Source organism: Eutrigla gurnardus, assembly GCF_963514095.1.
Source record: "Eutrigla gurnardus genome assembly, chromosome: 7".
Taxonomy (NCBI): Eukaryota; Metazoa; Chordata; class Actinopteri; order Perciformes; family Triglidae; genus Eutrigla; species Eutrigla gurnardus.
This window is the reverse complement of record NC_139921.1, coordinates 7,483,560-7,495,766: the sequence shown is the minus strand read 5'-3', so window position 1 is coordinate 7,495,766 and position 12,207 is coordinate 7,483,560. Positions and strand designations below refer to the sequence as shown.

General features: G+C 40.9%; 1 protein-coding gene across 1 annotated transcript in view; it reads right to left on the bottom strand.

Moving 5' to 3' along the window:
- Positions 1 to 11,797, bottom strand: part of pals1a (protein associated with LIN7 1, MAGUK p55 family member a) — a 30,777-nt gene extending 18,980 nt beyond the window's left edge. The window contains exon 1 of the mRNA XM_084013992.1: positions 11,633 to 11,797. The gene's annotated coding sequence lies outside the window, so the exon portion shown is untranslated. The remainder of the gene's footprint in view (positions 1 to 11,632) is intronic.
- Between the last annotated feature and the right edge of the window lie 410 nt (positions 11,798 to 12,207).

The following is a 12,207-nucleotide window of genomic DNA, read 5'->3' as shown; positions in this document are numbered from 1 at the left end:
TACCAAGACAAGTATCGTTATAGACAACAAGCTTGCACACATCCTAGTTTTCCAGTTTCTAAGATTTCTCTGGATGCCTCAGGTCCAGCAGACAAATAAGTCTCTCCCACCAGGAGACTGCAATAAAATCACTGAACAATCCACCGGAAATTCATGTTGGACTAGTTTCACTTTATTGCTTTCATTAAAAAAGCTTGGAATATCGGCCCTTTAATAGAAATGGGACTGAGTTCAGCCTGTTCACTTCTCATATGGTCAACATGCAGTTTCTCATGCATATTACCTCCATGCATTTATTGCCACTACACTACGGAAAGCCCTCATTCCTTTTCAAATTCAATTCAACATCATTGGTTCAAAACAAGTGTTATTCTTCTGTAACAACGGAATACATCAAGGTTTGGATTGACAAAGTCCAAATGTATAGATGTTGAAGTGTGTTTACTAAAATGCTTCCTAGGCTTCTAAGATTCAAAGGTCAAAAGATAAAAAATGTCCAGTTCGAGTCTCCAAAACAGGTTTGGTCAAACACGGCAGTAGACCAAACAGCAGGTGAACGGAAGCAAAGCAAATGTGCAACTTCCTTTAGTGTAATATTTACATAGTTTGTCTTGTTTTGTTTGTATCCCTAATGTCATTTAAATATGTTAAATATCTGTGTACACATTTTCTGTGTGTGCAGCAAGGAGGAGGCTATTGTGCAATCCTGTATTGTCTCACAATAATAAATCTGTTAACGAGGTTTCTGCCTGAGAGCCAGTGGAGCCATAAACCAGCGATGAGTCTGAGTCGTCAGTGTGTGATCCTCAGACATCAATGAGAGGAGGTAAACGCTGAAGGATTGAAGCAGCTCCTCTGGAGGGCCAGCCTTCCGCCTAGAAAAACAAACATTAACCTGCTATCATCCCTATGAGGGATTCAATTCTGATCAAAACCAGCCTACGGAAACTCATTGAGAGGCCTCAAACAAGGAAAACAAAGGACTGGAAATGATCCCGATACAAACCGTCTGGGATAAGCATTGGGATGAGAAGCACTGGAGAGGTGAACCTGGACTGTGACCATGGGTTAGTCACTGGTAAGCACCTCAATCATTTACAGATAGATGGGAAGCTGTTGACAGGAATGAACAGGAAAAACATGACCTGCTACTTAACCGAGTAAAAGCAGGTATGTTTTCAACATGGGAGAACCATCTGGGCAATAGCACATTCTAGGAAATATATTTGAATGCCTCTCTGGCATAAATGAAGTTCAATTTACAAAAAAAAAATAGAATTGAGGAAAGAACAGTTGGTAATAACAGCTGGAAGTTGTAAGTCAACGTTTAAGAGTCAAAATAGATCACTAACCTGCATTACTCTTACCCTTACATATTAGTTTGTTGCACCTTTTACTGCTTTATGGCATTATTGCTGTAGTAGTAGGTAGGTACTATATATGATACAGTCAGCCTAACCCTGCTACCGTCGCCACCACACTACAGGTACTTCGCTGCTAGGATTACTTCAACACTTAGTTGGAGTGCTGTATTTTGTCTGGAAAAGATTACCTCGATTATTAAAACTAACTTTAATAACAGCTTCACAACAGAAGACGGATGGAGTCTTGTGCTCGTCGCTCCTTCGCAGTCCAAATATGGTCACTTCCATTCACTGGTTGCAAAAATTCCAGGATGGCGATGGGCAAAAATGCCAAACTCGAGGCTTGAAAACCATAGTCCACAATCCAACGGGTGACTTCACAATGACTACGCACACTTTTTATATACAGTCTACAGTATATTATGTACTAATAGGTTGTTCTCACAGCAGACAGTTGACTGAAAGGCACAGGTATAATTAATAATGATGGCTGCATTCCATTTAGATGTGTGAGGTAGGAAATGTTAGATACAACATACAAGTTTGGTGATATGAGCAAAGTCCAAGTAAAGGTGCTAACTTCCACCTGAAAGGAGCTCTAATCAGCACCCACCTGTGTGGGTGTGCTGATTCTTAAAGTTTGATTATTTGTTTTACTCTCATTCCTTAGATTCCCCAAAAGGGGAAAAAAGGTCAATGGCACTGTTGAAAAATAAACGTATTAGACATGCATGTTTTCTTTTCTAGGTTGACATTTAAATGCACCCATAACACTGTGTAAGCCTGGGCACATGGTGAGTTTAGTAAGCAGGTAATAGTAATAGGTAGAGAAGCAGCTTATTGGAATATGAGGTTTCCAGAGTTGTTCATGATGTTGACATGAGCAGTTACCTGAGTAACCAGGCCAGGGCATTACCATTATAATGACATGGCTCGGGTATATACAGCCTTTGTTACGCCGTCTGAGGTCTACTGTGCTCTCGCTCTAAATTTAGACAAAATCCCATCGAAACAGAATGGCTATGAAAATGGCATCTGATTGGCTGTATGTTGCACTTCTTTTCCTAAAGTGGTGGCATCAAAACGTTGAAGGGTTAATTATCAAACATTTCCTTTTTATGGATGTTTAAGTGTTAAAAATGTCAATTCACGAAATGTGATTTTGCACATACTGGAAACATGTTGAATGCCTTTTGTAAGATATGTGTTAATTAAAATGAATTCTCATGAGCTTTGTTTTAATTTAAATAGGTTAAAGAGGACCTATTGTGCTTTTCTGCATCTTCCTTTCCTTTAGTGTGATTTATGTGTATGAATAAGGTAAAAAAAAGCCCAAAGTCCGTGTCCAAAGGAAGTTCCTATCCCCCACAGAAACCATGCTCTTGAGCTGCTCCAAACACCCCAATTCTTCATTAAAGTGGTGATGTCACCAAGTAACACATTAGCATAATATCTGCCCAGCTGCTAGTTTGTCACGGCATCAAACAAAGCCGGTCGGAGTGGAGCACAAACAGAGAAAAGCTGCTGCAGCACAGCCAGGATGGAAAAATAAACTCAAGCTTGTGAACATGTTCTAGTAGGAACCTGAAATACTAGTATGAACCATAAAAGGATGAGTGGCACAGTCCGTACACACAAATGGAGCCAGTCGTCGAGGAAGGGGCCTAAAGTGAATAAATGGATTTCTCCTACTCAGAGTGAGGCTCATTAAAATTATTTTGCTCTAATGATGTGGAAAGCTAGCAGGAACAGATCCATGACCTACTTTGAGTAGGGATCCATACATTGTAAGTGAAAGCAGGCTTCTGAAGATCAGCGTTTCTGGCTGAATGTGCTATAGATGTGCAAGAAAGGATGAAGTTTTTGGTTTTGAAACCCAGTTTGGTGCAACAGCCGATATCAGGCTTTTCTGTCAATCAAGTTTGACCGGTCTGCCAATCACTTCAGTAGACACATAAATAAAACCCAAAGTGGAAGAAAATCCTGCAAATAACCAACATTTTAAACAATAACAATAAATCCTTCATTTTCCCCTGAAAGGGATTGGGACTACAGACTAGACCAGACTAGTTAAATGAGACTTTATCTGAGGATGGTCTACTCCTAAGAATCACACACAGGGCTGATAAGCTAGAACATGACACTCCCCCATCAAACACACATACATACACACCATCTGCTGCCACAGCTTACCCCCCGGTGTGCATGTATGAATGTGTGTCTTACTGAGGCAACAACAAAAAGCTCTTCCAATGAAGAGTGGGGGACATGCAAAATCCTCCTTCAAGCTACAGGCTACAACATCAATACACCGTCCAAGACACATCCACCGTGGCATCCTTTCCATAAGCTTATGCAATGTCACAACATCCATTTCTGTCCAGAGTTGCATTCATTTGTCGCCAAGATCTTGTATTGATGATGTGGCAGTTGGACCACTCACATCCCAAAGATTGTAACGTGTAATACTTCGATGGTAGTGTATTCAATAAGAGTTGGAAATACCCTCTAGGCTACCAAAACAACATGGAAGGTAAACGTAAACTCGTCTTCAAGCCCAAGCAAAGTTGTTGCATACAGGCCTCGCATACGGGCTTTTTATCTTTTCCAGCTCAACGTTCTGAGCTTTTTAAATCCCTCGGTGGTGGGTCACGCACATAACACGTCTTCAAAACGTCACCTTCTGTTCCAGCTTCACGAAGAGGTCGTCATGACTCTTACGGCTAGGACTACCTTCGGTGCCGACTCAGAGGAGGAACAGTTCTGACATCCCCTTTCCTTCCGAGTACCTTTTACAATAACGGTGCGGAAAAAAGGTGCAACATATAGGCAGCAAAAAAGGGGCCAGAGTAACATATTTTCCACGACCACAGGATATGTCATCCGACATGGTTGTTTAAGATTTTTATGAAGCTACTCAGTTAGTACTAAATAACTTATTAATAACTAATTAATCACTGCAATAACTATCCAATGCAACTAACGTATTGCTTCGTTAAATCAGGTGGTGAGTTTGGGGGACCTGATGATAAAGTTGATATGTCCGACAGTCAGTCTGTTCAGGCAATTAATCAAGACATAATGATCCTCTCAAACTTAAAGTAATAACAAAATTTCCTTTGCGGTAACAATAATGCTCTACAGCACAAAAGGAAGTATGCATGCCCAATACCACTTTGTTCAGACCAAGTACAAGTACTTACATTTGACACTTGCCAATAGCAAGTACGGATATGAGTAATTAATAATCCAAAACAGTTCTTATAATTACTTTCAGAGAGAGAGAGAGAGAGAGAGAATGACGGTGAGTATGAAGTCAGCAGCTCCATCACACTTCAGGAAAGAGTTTGTGACGCGTTACAGCTGTGAAAGTAGCAGTTAGCCCCGACATTAGCAACAGAGTGAATCTCATCACGGATGACATTGCTCCTGCTCCACCACCTTGGAGCACCTTTATGATTCCGAGTACAAGTACACTTGCACATTAACGGACCGATAGCCGATGCTGGTATCGGTGCATCCCTAATAGGAAGTATTACTTTTTTTGCAAATTACTTAAATGTATCCTGATTTTAGTGCTATATAAATACGCTCCATTGCCAGAGGGGCTATGACACTAAGTTTTTTTTAGCTGAGACATCTGGTTGCTATGATACAGAAGTAAACTTGTCAGCATACAGTAGAGTACTTGCTCTGGACGAAGGGAAGGCTGAGGCATGCAGGGACAGAGGATGGACCTACTGGTCAATGTGTATTCATTATAGCGTACATTGTCATTGGAAGGCTGTGTAAAGACTAACAGAGATGAGAGCCACGTTTTACCCAAAGTTGAACATTTATCAACTCTTGGTGATCTAAAAAAAACAAAAAACAATACATGCATCGCTTAGTGTCTTAGTGTAAAAAAAATAAAATAAAAAAATATGCTCAGTTGCAACATGATTGCGATCTGGAATATTATCCCTATCGTTTAAAAACACTTTGTCTGACATGCTAAAAAATGTATCATAGTAAGATAACTGTAGAGTAGTGTATATATGATATATTTTAAGATTCAGTAAGGTTAAAAAACAAAAAAGAGAACAATATTTTTAGGTTGTCTAAGGGAGTGCAAAAAATAAATTTGAATACAAAGTGTAAATTTTTCCGACAACCCTAGTGAGAAACAAATTCTGGGTAAAATCAGGCTTAATCTGTATAATTTACCCCAATCTAAGAATAAGTACAGTACAAGGTGGAGTATTCCTGCAACTCTTGAAAACCAACAAACGTTATGGGACACAAAGAGTAAAGCCCTGATTATGCTTCCGCGTAGTGATTAAGCAACGGCCACGCAACGGCCACGCAGTTGCTTGGAGACCGTGATGGTTCTGCGTTGGGTTTACGTGTGGAAATGCAATTCAAAGCCACACCGGTAACGGGCGCTATGTTTTTTGTAAAGACTGACCGACCGACCGACCGAGACTCTTGACGTATATCGTCGTTAGCCTCGTTATAGCCTATTTGTTTACTTTCCGGCTTTAAACATCCACAATTTTTCAGAACTTGGTGTTTTATTTCTTTGTGCAAAAGCGACAAGGTGCAAACAATAAAACGAGGTGCAAACAATAAAAGTAGCCTATTAAAAGTTTAAATGACGGTGTTTATGAGTGGAAACCGGATAGCGGTCTCCAGCGGATGTAGTTAGCGGACCAATCACAGCCAATGCCGCTGCGTTGGTGTTGCGTCGCCTCGACGCGCGTCTAGGATTTTTGGGAGGTACACGTCAGGCCCTTGCGTTGGACGTAAGGGGGTTCCGCAAGGACGTAAGGGGTCCGCAAGCCCCCTTGCGTTGTGTCGACGCGGAAGCATAACTTGGGCTTTAAGCAGTGAGTCTGTTTGTGTGCACTACGGTGAATGTCATTGAGAGCAGAAGCAGAGCTGCCTCTTATCTTGTGTTTGACAGCACACACTAAACACACACACACTAAACTCCCTCACACACACACACACACACACACTTAAAAACGGGCTGTACCAGCCTGTACCAGATGAAGAGAAAAAGCCAAAATGAATGGGAGAGAGGGGAAGTGCATTTACAAGCTGGGTTTCTATTAAAACAACGAATAAGAGTAATTTATGATGCAAATAGAAAACATGAATTGATGACGTATTGATGACAGATTTCAATACATTTATGTGAATGTCCTAAAAAGGCTTCGACAAAGTTCGGTAAAGGTGCAATAAATAGTAATGATAACATATTTGTGCAATTATCAATGCCAGGTATTTGCAAAATATCTGTCGAGTGTCCACCACACCCTTCAGGAATACCGGGGAAAACGCCTGCTCTAATCTGGATGTATGGCCGGTAGTCTGTTTTTTACATTGAGTTATCTACTGGAAGTCAGGCTAAGTATTAGGGGTGGGAAGGGTCGCACTGGGAACATGCTGAGGATGGAATTTGAAAAATACCTCCAATGGATAATAATAATTTATATCAGACTCAGCTTCTGTATGAATCCCCTCTGACCTAGCTCTGCTCCCGCTGCCCTTCTTCATTATGAACACATTTTTTTTTCATACATTTTGCAGCTTCTGCTTCCAAATGTCTTTTTCTTTTTTTCCCTGATCTTCTCCGCTACACCTTTTGTGTTTTTGGGTCCTTTATCCATTATCTTATATTCAATTTTGCATTTGCGATCCTATAACAGTATTAGCTAGCTTATTTCTGTTTAGATTTGATTATTTCCGCCTGACCTCTGACATTAATGGATGGAAGGATCCACTTGAAGGGGTGGGAGGAGGTGGTGATTGTAGCACTTACTGCACCTAAAGGATATGTAGCATGTTTGGGACCCTGCCAGTCAGATGGGCCGTTCCAACATCAAGTGGGCCGACCAGAAGATACTTTTTCTTTTAAATGTACGAGCTCTGGCTGCAATAGACAAAGGAAAACCGGCCGCAACAGATTTTCTTTTTCCCTCCAATTCTTGTCCCAACATTGTGGCGGCCCTGCGGCCCACAATTATGCCGGCCCATCTGCGTTCACCAGAGTCCGAGCCTGGGCGTAAGTTTGTACGTACTTAAGTTAAGTATTGGGATAAGATTATATTGCAACTATCGTGATAAGATCGTATTGTGATAAGATCGTATCGTGATTAGATTGTATCCCAATAAAGATAGTATCGTGATAAGCTCATATCATGACTTAAGTATCGTGATAAGATCGTATCGTGATAAGATTGCATCGTGACAAGATCGTATTGTGATAAGATCGTATCCCAATAAAGATAGTATCGTGATAAGCTCATATCATGACTTAAGTATCGTGATAAGATCGTATCGTGATAAGATTGCATCGTGACAAGATCGTATTGTGATAAGATCGTATCGTGATTAGATTGTATCGCAATAAAGATAGTATCGTGATAAGCTCATATCGTGACTTAAGTATCGTGATAAGATCGTAGCGTGATAAGATCGTATCGTGATAAGATTGTATCGTTATAAGATTGTATCGTGATAAGGGCGTATCGTGATAAGGACGTATCGTGATAAGAGTGTATCGTGATAAGGGCGTATCGTGATAAGATCATATTATGACTTAAGTATCGTGATAAGATCGTATCGTGATAAGATTGTATCGTGATAAGATTGTATCGTGATAAGGGCGTATCGTGATAAGGGCGTATCGTGATAAGGACGTATCGTGATAAGAGCGTATCGTGATAAGATCATATTATGACTTAAGTATTGTGTTAAGATGGTATCGTTGAGCCGATGACGTGCCCAAGCAACCTATTGTTTCACTGACTGACAGCCTGAAAGGGCTAACAGACGCCCAAACAGCACACTAGATGAATTACACTGACTAGCCATGGCCAGGAAGGAACCTTCATCATACCCGAGGCAGACTACCAGAGGACAATATAAGCCCCAGTGAGAGTCCGACCCCGATGTGGCGACACATTCTGATTTGGCAGCAGCCTAACGTCGGGTCTCAATCGGGTCAGAGCACCAGAGTGACAATGAGAGCGAGAGTGATGGAGAGAGCATTCCAGAGAACAGAGGACTTCTGTATTTTGCTGGCCTGTGGCCGAATGTACCCATCCTCACCTCACTGTGTGCCCATAAAGGTCAGTGTTGACCCCATCGCCATGGTGATGTGACCTCATACCTGCAGTAGAGCCTAATCTAAAGGTCACTTCAGAGTTTAACAGCACCAGGGTGTTTACATACGGTCCTTATCACTATAGACCTTTTTTGTCTTTATAAACAAGCGATTAAGTATTTTGGGGGCGGGCCCAAACTGTTGACAGAAAGTGACAGTTCTGTAGTGGCGCTGACGTGCGAGTGGCAAAATCACAAAGAATCTGGATCATCTGGATGCATTCACTGATTATATTACGGTTTTCCAGCAGAAGAAGGGCTGTTTGACATGAGATAACAACTAACTTTATAACTTGTAGTAGATAATAAACACAGATGTATTTAAAATTGATAGACTGCTTTTACGAGGACACCTACATGTTCTGTTGGTGTTTTCAACAACTGATGTAAGCTACGAGCAACCACGGACGCATTCAGTCGAGTTACCAGTTAACACGGTCACTTGTTAAACCAGAACACCGACGGCATCTATGGCTGCAAGCTACTTAACACCTTGACTACCACTGGTCTGGTAAAAAAGTTTCTAGTGCGCATTTAAAAACTCAAAATGAGTCTATGTCTATGGTGTTTGATGTTCTGTACATGAGCACAGATAGCGTAGTAGGATCATCGATGCTCATAGTGCGTCACTGGTGTAATGATACCACTCGGTTTCTCCCCTAAATACATGTATATACATTGACCTAAACACTGGGCCACCTGCTAATGTATTCTACCAACTCATTAATTGTACACAGATATGGAAATTCAGTTTGTTTAGGTTTGCAGCCACCATCTTTGGTGGTTAACGTTCTTACATAGCTTGACAAGCTGATGCACTCCGTCGTACTTCCATTGCCAAACTGCGTGCTCACACTTACATACGTCGTCATTGTTTACATCCTGTAAAAGGTATATACTATTTTTCAAAGTCATTCACTTCGTTAGGCTCAAGTCCAAACTTGTCAGGAACACATCAACCACTCATAAGTATGCCACTATGCAACATAGCAAAACCACACCCTTTTATGATCAATTCCACACAGATACAGCAGCATGGTACACCCATACAGGCACCGAAACACATTACGTAATAGGCTACGTCAATTTAAAGTACAGTCTAAATCTACCTAGTCATTATGTGTTTGTTCCCTCAATCCGGTGGATTATAAAGAACACAAAATAACTCTATACCTGTGAGTTATATAGGATATACCTGTGGTAAAATGTGTAAATGATCTTCTCCATGACTGTTTGTGTGTCTCTTTTCTAGTTCACACAAAATTGCACACCTGCAATGCCACGCACATAAAAGTATCTCCACTGAATTCTATCAGCAGGTAGATAGTGTGCTGACCCACAGTATCGCGATGGTTTCACCTACATTCCTTGTCTCACCTTCATCTAAACAACAGGGCTGTCAGCCAACACAACAGTGTTTGTTTAAGGAGAAGAGTGTGTGTTCGTCCCAAACACACCACACCACCTGAATACATGAGCAGCTACAACATGGCAATGTGTCAGAACAACATTGCAAAGCAGCATAGATCATCAGTTCCCTGTCAGTGACACTGCAGGTGGAGAGGTATTCACTGACGTAAGGTGATTTTAGTGTCAGTGCTGTTCAAGACTGTGACTACAGTAATGGAGGTTATGTGTTGTCTGTTGTATGTCTGTCTGTAGCCCCTTTAACGCTGACTTGTAATTGCAGGATTATCACTAAATTTCCACAACGTTGTTAGTGTCAAAAGTACAGAGACGGAATGGGGTGTCAGAGTCCTTCCACCTCTGAGCAGCGATGGAGGTCATTGTATGTCAACATGTTGTAATGATGCACAGCAAAACTTTGCTTGCCCTTGAACAGTTGTGCAAATGTGCACGACAAGCAAAAGAAACTCAACTCTCTGTTAAACTTCCATTGTTGTTGTGGTATACTCGGGGTAATCGTATTTCCAACACCTATTTAATCCGTCACACTGCAATAAAAGTATTTGTTTCTTAACAAAATGCAAAGTGATGCCAGGATGTATAAGTGCATTTGAAGAGTTTTAAGCATATTTTGATGATTATGGTCATAATAATATTGTGAATAGCAATTATTTTGCCCAGGATAAAAGTGACATTAAATCTTCATATCGTCCCATGTCTACACACAAGGTAGGTTTTTTCATCGTGAATCCTGTAGTTTTTTTATGTATACATGAACATTTCATAGGGTTGACATTCACAATCCTGAATGAAGATTTGGAATCAGAGGAAAACTTGGGGAAACCTAAAGAAAGTTCATTTTGATTGCCATAAATACTGCTTTCAATAGTATTACTGTCATGTTGGCACAGCCCACTGTTCTCCCAGAAAATCTAAGGTTTCTCATTTTAATAATATGTATTTTGCATCCTTGTGCTCATACTGAAGGCACACAGAAGGTGATCATTTCAGTTTGTAAATAAATTCAGGTATGTATAATTGCGAATTGCCGAGTCATGGTTCATATTTATCTTTAATCAAGTGGGCGTATGTTTCTTCTGACAAATCACCTTCATTATTATTATTTTTGTTTGTTTAGTTGTCATAAAGGAAAAAAGCATCATTCCTAATAGCAATGCAACTCAAGCAGAAATATATATGGTAGAAACGTATGCCTAAAAATATTGTTAATTCATGAGCCAACGCTATGGGGTAAAAACAACCTGTAGCTAACGTTAACTCAATATGGCAAAACGCCCACTAAACAGTCCTGTTGTAATTGTTAACTATCACATAACGTGAGCGTGTACTTTTCCTTCACTACGTTTGGTTTCACGTCTGTGTCTGACAGGGCGGTGTGACAGCCAGCTAACGCTAGCTAAAATGACTGTTTTGGTTAGCCGGGTCCACTATCAAAGTAAGCCAGAAGTAGCTGAACTGCTAATTATCTCCGTTTCCATTAGACATAAAGTTCACGCAGCTGGAATGGCGCGAAACCTGTTTAGCGACTAGCCACCCTCACAAAATATCACTTTATTTCGTAGGCGTGGGTTGATTTCACTCAGTTATCGGGCTAATGTTAGCAGCTAACTGGCTAGATCGTCGCTTCCTGCAGCACCTGTTGATAACAAAGCCGCTTCAGAGCAGACGGAAACCCCAGGGATACTCACGCTGTTTCTGAGCCCTCCACGAACTCCTCCAGCCGCTAAATCCAAGGGAAAACTCCTGATCAAGAGTTAGTTGACCTGTCGAAGTTCGGAGATGTTTCTAATTCACAGTTTCGCTCTAACAGGCTCGGCTCGTTCATCGGACAAACCTCTCCCTCCGTCTCCTCCTCTCAGACTGTCATTTCCCAACTCCAGACAGGGGGAGGAGCCAACATACCAACAAGCGGGATGAAACGAAGATGCTGATTGGATACAGCGATGAGAGGAATCCGTCTAAACCAATCAAACGCATTGCTACATCGGTGGGACGTTGCACGTGAGGACACTGACATTATTACTACAGTATTGACAAGTTAGAGCAGAACCAGTAAATACAAATATATTTGACATTTTAAAAACATATTCACTGCAGCAGACATTTCTAGTGTTACTTTTAAATTACTTTACTTAAAAAATAATAATAATAATTACCCCACTGTTCAGTGCAACAACACCACTACCAGTATTCACTATTTGCAAATGTATAGTCTACACTTGATGTTGTGATGAGGAGGAATCGTGCTTCATTCAGCATTTCT